The 13,677-nt window shown below is 38.0% G+C and overlaps 1 protein-coding gene across 1 annotated transcript in view; it reads right to left on the reverse strand.

Moving 5' to 3' along the window:
* Window positions 1-979: 979 nt before the first annotated feature.
* LOC148946833 (protein-L-isoaspartate(D-aspartate) O-methyltransferase-like) overlaps window positions 980-13,677 on the reverse strand; it is a 167,655-nt gene continuing 154,957 nt past the window's right edge. Inside the window, exon 8 of the mRNA XM_089096651.1 lies at window positions 980-1,027. The gene's annotated coding sequence lies outside the window, so the exon portion shown is untranslated. The remainder of the gene's footprint in view (window positions 1,028-13,677) is intronic.

Genomic DNA, 13,677 nt, shown 5'->3' on the forward strand with positions numbered 1-13,677 from the left:
CTCGAAAGAAAGTATCACACTCGTGTATCTTTGTTTTAAAAGTAGGAAGGTTTCGTAAATTAAAGTTTCCTTTGTATTGCTTTTCAAATTTCAAGTCACTTTTCAAATTGCTACAGTAACGTATGCGAAAACGAGCTTGAAACAAATAATTTTAAAACGATGTTTGCTACTATTGCCTTTCTTGACAGAAAGAATCCTCCGGTTCGTGCAGTCAATGAATCAAGAAGTCTTGCAAATTGATTGGGTGCGTTCGATGTACCAACCCTCAAATTATCTTAGTGAGCCAGATAATAACAAACTTTGGCCCCTTCTACTATTTGTGAGATGCTAGAACTGAGAAACAGGCAAAATGTGTCATTATACAGTCTTCTCAACGGCAATAATAATAGATGACCCAGGTTTGCAAACAAAAAAAGTTTGCTGAATATTAATTATAATTAATATTCAGTAGACACAATCAAGTTTTGCGGGAAAATTCAATGTTATACTGGAACCACTTTGTTTTTTTGCCTTTTTCTAAGTAACAATACCCCAACGCATTGAACCTGAACTAATTTTTGGTGCTTTCATAAAGTTCGTTTAAATGAAGGAGGGGCCCTAAAAAAGTCTGATTCACTGCAATAGCAAGAGTAGAGTAAAAATACATAGATCTACTTTGTCTTTATTTGTAGGTTTGCCTGTGAAAACTATCCAACTTATCATAAAAAATAGCTCTCAAAGTTAGTTAATAGTCTTGTATAATTATAAACCAGAAAAAGGAATAAAGTTCCAATCATGAAACTTCTGCTGCTCGCATATCGAAAGTTAATCGCACGTAGGTAGCAGTGCTAATAACCTTCTTTGGGTGTCCCTGAGAGAAGTAGGTAGAAATCTGCACACCACAGTGTGTGATGTCAATTTCAGTCACTACACACCACGCGCCGTTTTATCCATTGTCTGGAGCTTTTAGGTCTAACACAACGCGCCTGTCTGAAGCTGATGGGTGTAGCTCTCGGGATCGACAAAAACAATGTTGGACATCATGACACTAAGAAAGAAAGGTCTTTTACAAGGGAGGGGTGAAATAGGCAGCTCACATCTCAAAATACTGAAGTCAAGGGAACGCCAATTGCCCAGTGGCTATTGCTCCTTTTTTACTTTCTTTTTTCGCGAGTGTGAAGGCAATGGATCCTTGTGACCTAATGCAAAACTCAGCTTTGTGAGTCCACCATAATAATAATAGTAAGAATAACAAACTTAGGTTACGAGCTCACTTAGGCTAAGAAACTTAGGTTAAGAACTCACTTTTAATAAATTTCAGACACCCCTACAAAAAGTCTCTAATAATAATTACTAGTTTTTTGCCAGTAATTTGCAAACACGGTAAATAAAAAGAAAGAAAAAATCGCCAAAAGATAAAAAATCATTAAAAACAAAAATTGTAAAAACACATCAAAAGATGTAAGAGCTGGAGAAAATAAGACTAATTTTTAGAAAAAGAGGACAGAACGGTGAAACGGATCAAGCCTTAATAATTTAAAACTTGATGTTTGAAATTTTTGGATGATACCCGTTGCTGGACTAATTAACTCACTATTTTGGAAAATCAATAGAGATAAAGCTAAAATTTAAGATACTTGTAACAGTCGGTCTTGATTCGTACTAAATCATTATTCTAAAAGCCTGCTAACACCAACATAAAGAACTTTCGGATACTCTAGCTTAAGTTTCATTTTAACATCACTAAGAACGTCAGACCGAAATGAGTTAACTGATCTACAAACCGTGGGATATAGCCAGCAACAAGAATCAGCTTGTGGAATAAGAAAAAGGTTGCAAAAAGAAGAGGCTACTAACTGGACAGAACGCGTCAGGCCAACTTGAGAACTACTAAAGACCAGCAAATCATTTGTATATGTTAAATAGGACAAATAAAAAAAACCTGTGAAACAGGTGCTTTGTTATATCGAACAGTGCAATGATGATACAGACATTAAAAATATGGGGGTGAAAGTACAGGTCCTTGCCTGACGCCACTATGTAGACTAACATGCCCAAAAATCACCACAGTCAGACTTATACCCGCAAATAAGAAAAAGTGTGCGAAGCTTCATAACCAAAATCACAGAAGCGTTAAACCCAAGCTGATACGAAGCAACCATACTTACAGATGACAAACGCTGTTGAATGCTTTGGAAATATCCAAAGTACGAAAATGAAGACTACACCAGTTTTGACTAGCCCCCTTTGAAATACGAGCAAGAGCCTGATGAGCATGTTGGCAGCAATGGTTTTCCTTGAACCCAAATTGATTGCTATTAAGCTGTTTCACACTAATACTATCAAGGTCAACCTATTTGAGCCAACAATACCGAACAGTAAGTCAACTGTTTTTAGCTTATTTTCGACGGTAAAATTTTTGCAGTTAAAATTAAAAACGACTGTGAACTGCATAATTAGTGATTCCAAGAGCCGGTGAATAATATTTATACCAAGACACACGGGAAAAAGCATCACCAGTTGGCGATGGTTCCAGTTTAGACACATTTAAAATGCACCCCGCTGTTTTTATTCTTAGAAAATTCATCCCCAAAAGACGTTACTTATTATGCGATACTTATATTTAAATCTTGTATTTTGTTTTACATCAAAAACTTAGCCACTTGGAGGCTTTCCATAGGCAACCCATATCCTAAACCTGAACTTAGCTTCGTTTTTCAGCTTTTTTTTTTCTTTAACTCAGGTCACATTTCTAAAAAGACTTTAGGTGTTTTTCCTGAAACGGATCATAGGTGTAGCTCTACCTTCTGATAGTTAAAGACACGGGACATGTTTTTTATAATAAGTGTTTGACAGTTCAAGCACTTCTCTCACAACATAACTAGTACCAAGAAGCTGAAAAGGGCACAGGAATATTTTCCAACAGTAAGCCAAGTGTAGTCAGATAAAGGGAAGAATTAGTATTATCACAATCATAGGCAGCGCAATAGCACTGCCTAAGTAAAGAAGGATGTTGACACAATGTATTGTTTATTTTGAGGTTTCTATCTTTCTTTCTTTCTTTTTGAACAGGGCACTTTGTATCGAAGGAGTTGTCGTAGAAAGTGATTTGAAGACAATTAACACCCCTTCCACGCCCACCATTTCCCCAAACACATTAAATCAAAATTATTTTATTGTATTTTTGTTCATTTTTGGTTTAATGGAGTTCTTTGTTTTTTGTTTTTTTTTTGAAAAACTTGTTTTGTGGAAAGTTTTTTTAATCAATCCATTTTAAAAACCAACGTTTAGGCTTGACAATGATCATATGAGTAGTATTAGCCATAGGCCGCACGATAGCGCTGCCTATGATGCGATGTGTGCACAATGAACGATTTTCGAATTTTCTACGACAACTTCTTCGATACGAAGTGCCCTGCATTAAAGGTTAAAATTAGTAAATAATACATTGTGCCAACATCGTTCTTATATGCCCCCAAGGCATAACTTAAAACCCTTGCCCTGAGGGTTGTGGGGGAGTGTCCTCCTCTTTACTTATTCCCCGTTTCTTGTCTCGTTCTCGATTGTCCCCGTTCTTTACTTAGGCAGCGCGATTGCGCTGCCTATGATTTATATAACAATTTTCTATATAAACCTTATATGCCCCCAGGGCATAACTTATGAATATCTCAAAATTTTTATTGGATGTGTTTTGGAAAATGGTGGGCGTGAGAGGGGCGTTAGTCGCTATCCAAACAATTTCAACTATTAAAAGAGGCACTAGCCCTTTCAATTTCCAATTGAATGAGCCCTTTTGAAGTTTCTATGACAACGCTTTCAATAAAGACTTTAAATGGCCCCAGGGCATAACTAAAAGTCCTTTCCATGAGGGCTCTTAGGGGGTTATCATCCAAAAAGACCTAATTTAAAGAGCCTTACACTACGTTGAAAAAAATAACTGTGTATATATTTTGATTAGATACGTTTGGGGTAATTATGGACGTCAGGAGTGCGTTAGTCGCTCTCCAGTCAATTTCAACTATTAGAAAAGGCACTAGCTGTTTCAATTTCCAATTGAATGAGCCCTTTTGAAGTTTCTACGACAACGCTTTCAATAAAAACTTTATATGCCCCGGGGCATAACTTACAGCCCTTGCCCTAAGGGATGTGAGGGGATGGGTTGTCAACCAAAAAGATCTAATTTCCAAAACTTTCAAATACGTTAATAAAATGGCTATCTAAAAATTTTGATTGGATGTGTTTGGGGAAAAGTTGGGCGTGAGAGGTGGGTTAATTGCCTTCAAATCACTTTCGACTATTAAAAAGGGTGCTAGCCCTTTGAATTTCAGATCGAATGAGCCCTTTTTCAATTTTTTATGACAAAGAATTCAATATAAACCTTATATGCGCCCAGGGCATAACTTATAATCCTTGCCCTGAGGTTTGTGGGGAAGTGTCCTCCTCAAAAATATATTTTCTATCTGGAAATCAACTACGCTGAACAAAATGGCTAATCTCAAAATGTTATTGGATGTTTTTGGGGGAATGATTGGCGTGGGGGGGCAAGTTGCCCTTCAATCACTTTCGACTATTAAAAAGGGCACTAGTCCTTTGAATTTCCAATTGAATGAGCATTTTTGAAGTTTCTACGACAACGACTGCTTTAAAAACCGTATATGCCCCCAGGACATAACTTAAAACCCTTGCCATGAGGGTTTTGGGGGGAGTGTCCTCCTCAAAAACATATTTTCTATCTGTGAATCAACAACACTGAACAAAATGGCTATCTTAAACTTTTGAGTGGATGTATTTGGGGGAATAAGGGGCGTAGGGGGGGGGGACTAGTTGCCCTCCAATCACTTTGGACTATTAAAAAGGGCACTAGCCCTTTGAATTTCCAATCGAATGAGCCTTTTTTGAAATTTCTACGACAACGCCTTCTATAAAAAAAACCTTATAAGCCCCCAGGGCATAACTTAAAACCCTTGCCCTGAGGGTTTTGGGGAGTGTCCTCCTCAAGAACATATTTTATTTCTGGAAATCAACTACGCCGAACAAAATGGCTGTGTCAAAATTTTGATTGTATGTGTTCGGGGGAAGGGGGGGGGGGGAATAGTTGCCCTCCAATCACTTTCGAGTATTAAAAAGGGCACTAGCCCTTTGAATTTCCAATCGATTGAATCTGTTTTGAAGTTTCTGCGACAACGCCTTCTATAAAAACCTTATATGCCCGCAGGGCATAACTTAAAACCCTTGCCCTGAGGGTTATGGGGGAGTGTCCTCCTCAAAATCATATTTTCTATCTGGAAATCAACTACGCTGAACAAACTGGCAATCTCAAAATTTTGATTGGATGGGTTTTGGGGAATGATGGACGTGAGGGGGGGACTAGTTGCCCTCCAATCACTTTCGACTATTAAAAAGGACACTAGAAATCTCAATTTCCAATCGAATGAGCCCCTTTTGAATTTTCTACGACAACCCCTTTCATGTGAAGTGCCCTGCTCTAAAGGAAAAAAAATAATAAATGATACATTGTGCCAACATCGTTTTTATATGCCCTCAGGGCATAACTTAAAACCCTTGCCCCGAGGGTTGTGGGGGAGTGGCCTCCTCAAAAATATGTCTTCTATCTGGAAATCAACCACGCTGAACAGAATGGCTATCTCAAAATTTTGATTTTATATGTTTGGGGGAATGATGGGTGAGGGGGGGGGGGCTAGTTGCCCTCCAATCACTTTCGACTATTAAAAAGGGCACTAGCCACTCCAATTTCCAATCGAATGAGCCCTTTTTGAAGTTTCTAAGACAACTCGTTCGATACGAAGTGCCCGGATATTGAGAAAAAAAACATTTTGTGCCCATATCGTTCTTATATCTCTCTAAAAAGCGAATATGTCTCAATCATATCAAGAAGTAAGTCACTTTCTCTAGAATTTCTTATTATCTCCCTCCCCCCCCCCAAAAAAAAAACCTCCACACATTGTTTATACTCGTGTTAAAGCTTATAATAGCTTCTTTTTACTGTTTAAAACCTAATCCCCCAACCATCAACGATTAATTCTTTCAAGGGAAATAATTCCTTTTCGGCAAATATGTACAATTTTCCCGTTTTTACATTTTCAATGCACCTTCCCGTATTCTACCTGAAAGGGTAAACTAAAATACGTCAACTCTTTGACTTTTGACATTAATATCTTCCCCTTTTTACATTACCCCTTAAGGTTAATCTACTTAAATTCACAGACCATTGAAAACACAGACCAGGCGAATTTGAAACACGCCCATTTATAACCCGCTCACTAATAGATTCACCCCGTAGGATCATTTATTCCTTGATTGTATTATGAGTATGTTGACTGAATGCTTGATCGGGAGATAATGCCAGTAAGTTGTATAACTCTAATTGGCCCTCAAATCTTGAACAACTTGACCGCTAAAAGCTCAAGCTTGCTTAAACATTTCCGTAAACAGGTATATAGGGGTAAATATTGGCACCCTTCAAATACACATCCTGTGTTACTCAATTACATAGTCAGATAAAGCTTATTGCCTGATTAAAAAAGCAAAGTTGTTTCACATAAAAGATGCATTTTCTGGTCAAATTAACGAAATATTTTTCTACAATAAATTTTTTTAATTGCAAGGGGGGCTGGTGTTAGTTATGATAAATATTTTCATATGGAAAATGTAATTGCTTCCATTTTGAGTGGTCAGTGTTTATTTGGGAGGGGGAGGAGAGGAGTGTGCTTGAGTAAAAGGCTCCCTTCTAACAGGTGCTATATAAGGTGAAACAAACTGTTTCTTCATGTGAAATGTAAGGGGATGGATTCATTTTGCAAACATGTACCCTTTCCTACAAGAAAAATAGAATATTTTTCCTATAAGAAAAATAACGTACCCTTTCCTACATGCAAGTCTGAAGTTTAGTGTTCGGTTAGCTTTTAATTATAGTATATTTTGACATAAAATTCTAGTTTAGATATATTGGACAGAGGGTTTACATACTTGCCCAGAGAATGTATTTTGAGGCAAGGATTTTATAGCTATTTAAATGACATATATTGTGATCTGGATTTCAAATTATTAGCCTGGGGCTGAAGCACTTTTTTAGCCACAGACGCATGAATATTGCTAGTTTTTTCTTCTTTTTAATTTTAAATACCTGTCTATAAAAAGGGGGCTATGTTTTTAGCTCGAGTGCTATTGCTTATTATTTGATAGGTTCATTTCTAGCCCCTTAGCTTTGATGTTACGTCATTGGATAGTTTTTCTGGCAATAAGAAAGTGCTTATCCCGGGCTGCCATTTTGAGGGCAGAATATTAAAGGCATTTAATTGATCTTAGCTTCAATTTCTTGGATTTTATTCCCTCATAGACGAATAATAATTTTTTTGCGGTGAAGCCTGGGAAATGGAGTTTTATCTGACACCTAGACGATCAATAGTATATTTTAAAAGCTTAAGATATCGATGTATAAAGCTGAAGAGGGCTTCTGAACAACGAAGGACTTATTTAAATATTTATATCAAGAAAAAGGATCTGTTTTCCATGACTATTGTAAAGGGTTCCTAGAAGGGAGTTAGTTAGACTCAAGAGGGGCCCCCGACACCATATATCTCCAAGAAATCTTGTTTTTCTCTTCTTCTTTTTTTTCTTCTATAGAAGCGTGCGCTATTTTATATTAAATCCTGTTTTCTTTTCTAGGAGTTTCCAGCCCTCCCCCTCCTAGTAAAAGGCCAAGGAGTGATGCATTGACTCCTATACAACGGCTGGAGATGTTTGGTGCATCCAGAGCCATCCATACCCCTTCCAGACCAGCGCTGGCTGCACAAGCCACAACCTTTTCGAAAGCTTCAAGACCAACGGTCATTAAATATGCCAGTCTTTCTAGGCAGACCCTAGGCCAAGCCCCCACCCATCGGGCTGCCACTCTAAAAGCCCAAGCTTCCTCCCATCAACAGATGCCTGGAATGTCGAGAGCTGTACTACCTGCGCATGGCCCTGTGCTGCCAGCCAGGAAGTTCAAAAGGGAGTGGCCAACTGCTCATATGAAGGCAAGTCCTGCTGCACCACCTATGCAAGACTAAGACGTTGCAGTAGTGTGGCCCAAAGGGGTCCTTTACATACATGGTCAGTAGTAGGGTCTACAGTTCCAAGGGGGCATGGTACCCTTTAATAATACATTAATGCATTCCAATGAGTAGTAGGGGTTCAATTAGTTCAAGGAATAATGGTACCCTTCCATAATAAAATGATGCATTCTAGTGACTAGCATAACTTCTATATTCATTCTCTCTCTCTCTTTTTTTCATAGGGCAATACTTTCCAGTGAGCTAAATACGCTCTTATTATTCTTCTAGGTTTACACATCATCTTCTCAAGAGACCTACAACCTTTAAGAGAATATAAAGATATTTATGAAAATGGAACAGGTCCTGGAGAGTAGTTAACGCAAGGGGGTTTAAGTTTGGGAATGAGTCCAGATAGTGTAGCTCCCACTGAGTTTAATTTCGACAATTTTTTGCTTTGTTTTGGCCTTGATGTAGACAATAAATGGGTAGATCAAGTGCCGCCTAGTGAGGTCGAAACAATGCCCACCATGGACAATGATTTAGGGGAGTTAAGTGGTGCTGGCTCACATCTTGTATTGCCTAATTTGTATTTAGCAGCTACCGCTTTGCACAACAATCACGTGTATAAGAATGAGTTCGTAGATCCGTTCAATTCCTTATCAAGTGGTAGTATTCATACGGATGCCATAGACACCGCACACTCCTATGTAAGCATGGTTCTGGCACTTCTCGAAAACCATATGTGGGAGGCAGGACTGTATAAAAGCATCCATCGCGATTAAAATAACTTTTTTAAATTCAAGTACGGGTGAGTTGCCTCCCTGTCATATGCAAACAAGAATGCAAACGCTTCACCCAGACTTGCATAATTTTGAGGGTGTGTTTCCAGATTGGGTGGTTGAAATTTTTAATAGAATGGAGGGGTACAATGAGAACGGGAGTGGGTCATTAGTATTATTTATAGAAAAAAATGGAATTAAATGTAACTAAATTTAAAAAGAAATTTGTTTTAAGAGGTGGAAGGGGGAGTGGGAAGCCTAACTTTAAAAACTGTAATGCAAATTTATTTTTTTATAAGTTTTGTACACAAGGGTGTAAACACTGTCGTTTCGACACGGGCTTAGAGTGTTTCAAATATTCCGTTCTTGTAACAGGACATAAGCCCATGAAGATGGATGGTGTTAGTAAGACAATGTTGGATGATTGGGCAGTAAATGGTGGTGGATACGGATCAGAATTTCTGAAAGTATATTTCAATTGTTTTAAGGGGCACTATCTAATTATATTAAAGGGGATTCACACCTTTGGAAGGGCTAATGAACATTTAAAAGTTGACATTTTTACAATTTGACGAGGAATATGAAGAGGAACTTAGTGATAAAAAGGGGGTAGTATATTCCGTATGGGCACCGTCCATTGAATCAGTGAAACACTGGGTATGACTTCTCTACAAACCTGCCAAAGATCCTTAGTCAATTGGACATTTCTTTCCAATTCCACATATTAGCAGGGCCTTAAGTGAGGGTAAAGGGAATAAAGGAGGGACCTGCTATTACTGCCCAATAGGTGTACCAAGATTTCGTAGCGAATTAAAATTAAAAAATCATTTAAGACACTTAAAAGCTTTCAGAACACTCTGTTGCAGAGCAACGATGTGTCATAGGACATTGAAACTTTGCTCATGGATGTGTCTGATCCGTCAAATTCGAATCGTGTGAAAAAAGATGAAACCATTGTGATCTATATTGCGCTTGCGGAAAGAGATTCAAGTAATACCATGCAATTGGTAGATTTTGTTGAAACGTGGGGAGGAGAGGATTGTGCTGGTACAGCTATGGTTGATCTTACTAAAACAGCAAATGAGGCAATTTCACGGTTGCGCCATACACATTATCCAATGAATCTATTACCAGAAGACGAGATGGCTATTAAAAATCTAGACATTTGTTGGGTTTGTAAAAAAAATTAATGAAGGGGGTGCGAAATCCCGGGACCAAGATCATTTATGGCAGGAAATTTCATCAAGGGGAATTAACTTTCGGGGGGTTGCGCACAAATCGTGTAATGTTAATGTAAGACATCAATACTTTTTACCGGTTTAAATGGACAATTCCATCTACGATTTGAAATTCATTTTACCAGCGTTGGCACGATTGCAGAAAGGTGAAGTTGTAGATGGCGCATGGATAGATGGGTTTTGTTTTTATAACATCACACAGAAGTCATCTGAAAAGTTGCTACTCTTAGAATTTAAATTGCAAGCAGTGGATAATGGTAAAGCGCACTTGAATAAAATCCGTTTCCATCAATCCTTTAGTTTTTTCCCCAAACGTTTAAGTCAACTCATTCAAGTACAAAAAAAAGCGACGATTTTAATAGTTTCCTCCTCCTCAAACAGCACTTTCAAGATGATGAAACTTATGATCTATAAACATGTAAGGGGATATACCTGTACGAGTACTACAGCTCCGCCTCGAAGCTAAGTGAGGAAAAATTAGCACCCATCGCAGAGTTTTATGATTCACTTTGCAATCATCAATTTTGATTTTGCCACTGCCAATTATGATTTTGCTAAGACGGTTTGGTCAAAGGGAGGGCGTAAAAATGGGTGGGATTATTGTAAAGTTTACCTGGCAAATAATGTTTTGACGTTGTTGTATATTTCTGTAAAAATACAGACGAAATTCATGAAGAATTTAAGCTGAAATAGGTCTGATCGCCGACGTGGATCAGCACCTGTTTGTAGAGAGATCTATGAGGCGAGGGTATGTTTTCCACCGGGATCGTATCATTGAAACCGCCCCGACTGGACAACACACCGGTGAAGTCGGGTGCCGTTTTTTTTAATAAGAATTCCCTTTATCCGTCGGCAATGTGGCACTTTTATTTTCCGGGTGGGAGTTACCAATGGCTTGACAATCCTTCTGTTCCAGATTTTCCCAACATTCACACTGTTGAGGAGAATAGACCACAAGGATGGTTTTTCAAAATTGACGATGAAATACCTCTTAAACTTCATGACTCGGTAAAATACTTTGTTTTCCTCTGCATTAATAGACCGATTCCAAGGGTGTATTTGAGTCCCTACACTTATCATTAGTAGAGAATAAAGTTATGCATTGGACACCCTCAAAACAAAAGCTAATTGCCGACCTTGAGCCGAAACGGAATATTGTTGTACACCAAGTTCTTTTGGGTGGATGCTAGCCAACGGTTTCAGTGTCACAAAGATGCATAGATCCCTCTAGTGTGACCAGAAACACTTACATGAAAACTATTTTTGACACTTTTGTCAATAAACGGTCTCAAGTGACAACAAAGGTCGAAAAAGAAATCTTTAAGCTCATTTTAAATTCGGCCTTTGATAAAATGTGTGAGAGTGCTTGTAACAGAAGTCAGTGTGACGTTGTGACCGACTCAAAAGAATGTGCCCGAAACATTGCGGATCCAAATTATACATCATTCGGGATCATATACTCCCATATGGTCTTTTTACATAGAAAAAAGAGAAATATAATATTAAATAAAAACATTACCACTGGCAGTATCATTTTAGAAATTTCAAAAAAAACTCATGTTGGAGTTTTATTACAGTCCTTGTAAGTGCCAATGGCAAGGGATGGGACAAGTTCAGGTGTATTATGGAGACACCGATTAACTGCTGTTGAAAATTAAAACAGATAATCTGTTCCATGTTTTGTAAAATGGAAAGTAGATTAGTTCTTGGATTGATTATACAAACTGGGATGAGTCCCTCTATCCGGAGCTGGTAAAACGCCAGGCCCCAAATCAGTTGCTTAAATTAAAATCCGAGACAATGAGCAACTTGGTATCCCATGGTGTATTTCCTGGTCCGAAGGTTTACTGCGTGGAAACGCATAATGAGACTACCAAAATAATCTGCAAAAGGTTGCCCTTGCACTATGTAAAAGAAAATTTCAACATGAGTGTTTATAGGAACTGAATCTATAAAAATTTAGTTCAAAGTGTGAGTGTCATGGCCATTCGCTCTTTAAAATATAAAAACTATACAGTTAGGGTTGATCAAAATGCCAGGTCCACCATATCGGACAAAGTCTATGTAATCGTTGTTTTGGAGGTACTACCACATGGCCACTACCTTACTTAAGATCGAGTTGAATGTGTAAATTATAGAAAGCAGCTCGGTCTTGAGAAAGCTCTATAGTTGTGGGAGGGCGTCTGTGGAGGGAGGAGAGCCGTTTTTCCGTCACCATTTCAGCACTGCCTTTTATTATCTATTCATTGTCCCCAGTGTTTTATTTATCTATATTTTTTCGTTGCACAAAGAGGTAATTGTCAAGTGTTTATTTTCATATTTCTTGCGTAAACTGTTTATTCTTAGCCCGCCCACGTTCGCTGGCTGCTACGAGTGTCGTTCGCTGCGACGGGGCCTTCTGACCACTGGCCATCGTGGGTGCCGGCTCGGTCGCCATATTCCCTCCCAATGTCTAGTTAAGTGTTCAAGTGCAATTTTAAATATATTCAAGTGTTTTAAAATGTTCTTTGCAAATATATTCATGTGTTTATTTTAAAATTTTATAGTGCGTTTGTTAATTAAGGAAACCATATATATTCTATTTCCTTTGGGTATTTATTCAAAAGGTTGAGGTTAGCTTAGGTTAGTTGCATTTTGAAATTGGAGGAGTATCTATCAATTTAAAACGTCATTCAGATCTTTTCTTTGCGAAACGACCATGTCAGGCAAAACAACACTTTTAACGAAAATAATTCAAAATTGTGACAAAATGTTCTTAGATCTGAACATTATTATTATTGTTATAGAGTATGGCAAGAATCTTATGACAAAATAAAGAAGATTGACCCAAGCATAAAATTCATACAAGGACTTAACGTCCTTGTATGAATTGTATATGTAGCGCCAAATATTCAACCTCGTGGTTGATTATTGACGATTTAGCTGAATCTATTGAAGAATGTTCGCAGGAAATGTTACAATTATAGACGGGCCGGTCCCATCACAAGAAAATTCTGTAACTGTTGCGCTCCATAATTTCTTTTCCTCAGAGTAAATGTATGAGAAACCTTGCTTTGAATTGGACTTACTGTATTTTCTATAGAGTTGCTCGCGATTCACGTTCTCTTATAACTCTAAACAAACAAATCTACCCTGGCGAGCCCAATTTTTTACTTTCGGCGTACAATCAGGCTACTAATAAAGCTTATTGCAGCATTTAATTGCACCTAAATCAAAACATACCCGAAGAGTTGCGTGTAGTCACGGGTATTTTCGATACTGAAGTTACTGAACATCTACTCGTGAATAGGTAAAAAGGTCATTAGTTACTATCATGACGATGAAGAATATACATGAACAATGGCATTTATTTTCCGACCTAGCCAATTCAAAACCGTGGCTTAGGAAAGTGATACTCAAACATGGTATTGGAAAGGAATTTATTGAGCTCTTATCGGAACTTTGTATAAATTTAACGGAAGGTGATGTTCAATTGTCAGATGGTGTTAGACAACAGACAAAGCAATACCGTACACTTCTACGTGTTCTAGCTTGCAAAACGTTTTGTTTAAGCGAGTGGTAATTTCTTTTCATTGTTACTACCGATAATCATCGGACTTGTAAACACTTTTCTCTAGAAATGGCTAA

This window comes from Artemia sp. Qi Xiang Cuo, chromosome 11 (assembly GCF_049724085.1).
Source record: "Artemia sp. Qi Xiang Cuo chromosome 11, ASM4972408v1, whole genome shotgun sequence".
In the NCBI taxonomy this organism is placed as follows: Eukaryota; Metazoa; Arthropoda; class Branchiopoda; order Anostraca; family Artemiidae; genus Artemia; species Artemia sp. Qi Xiang Cuo.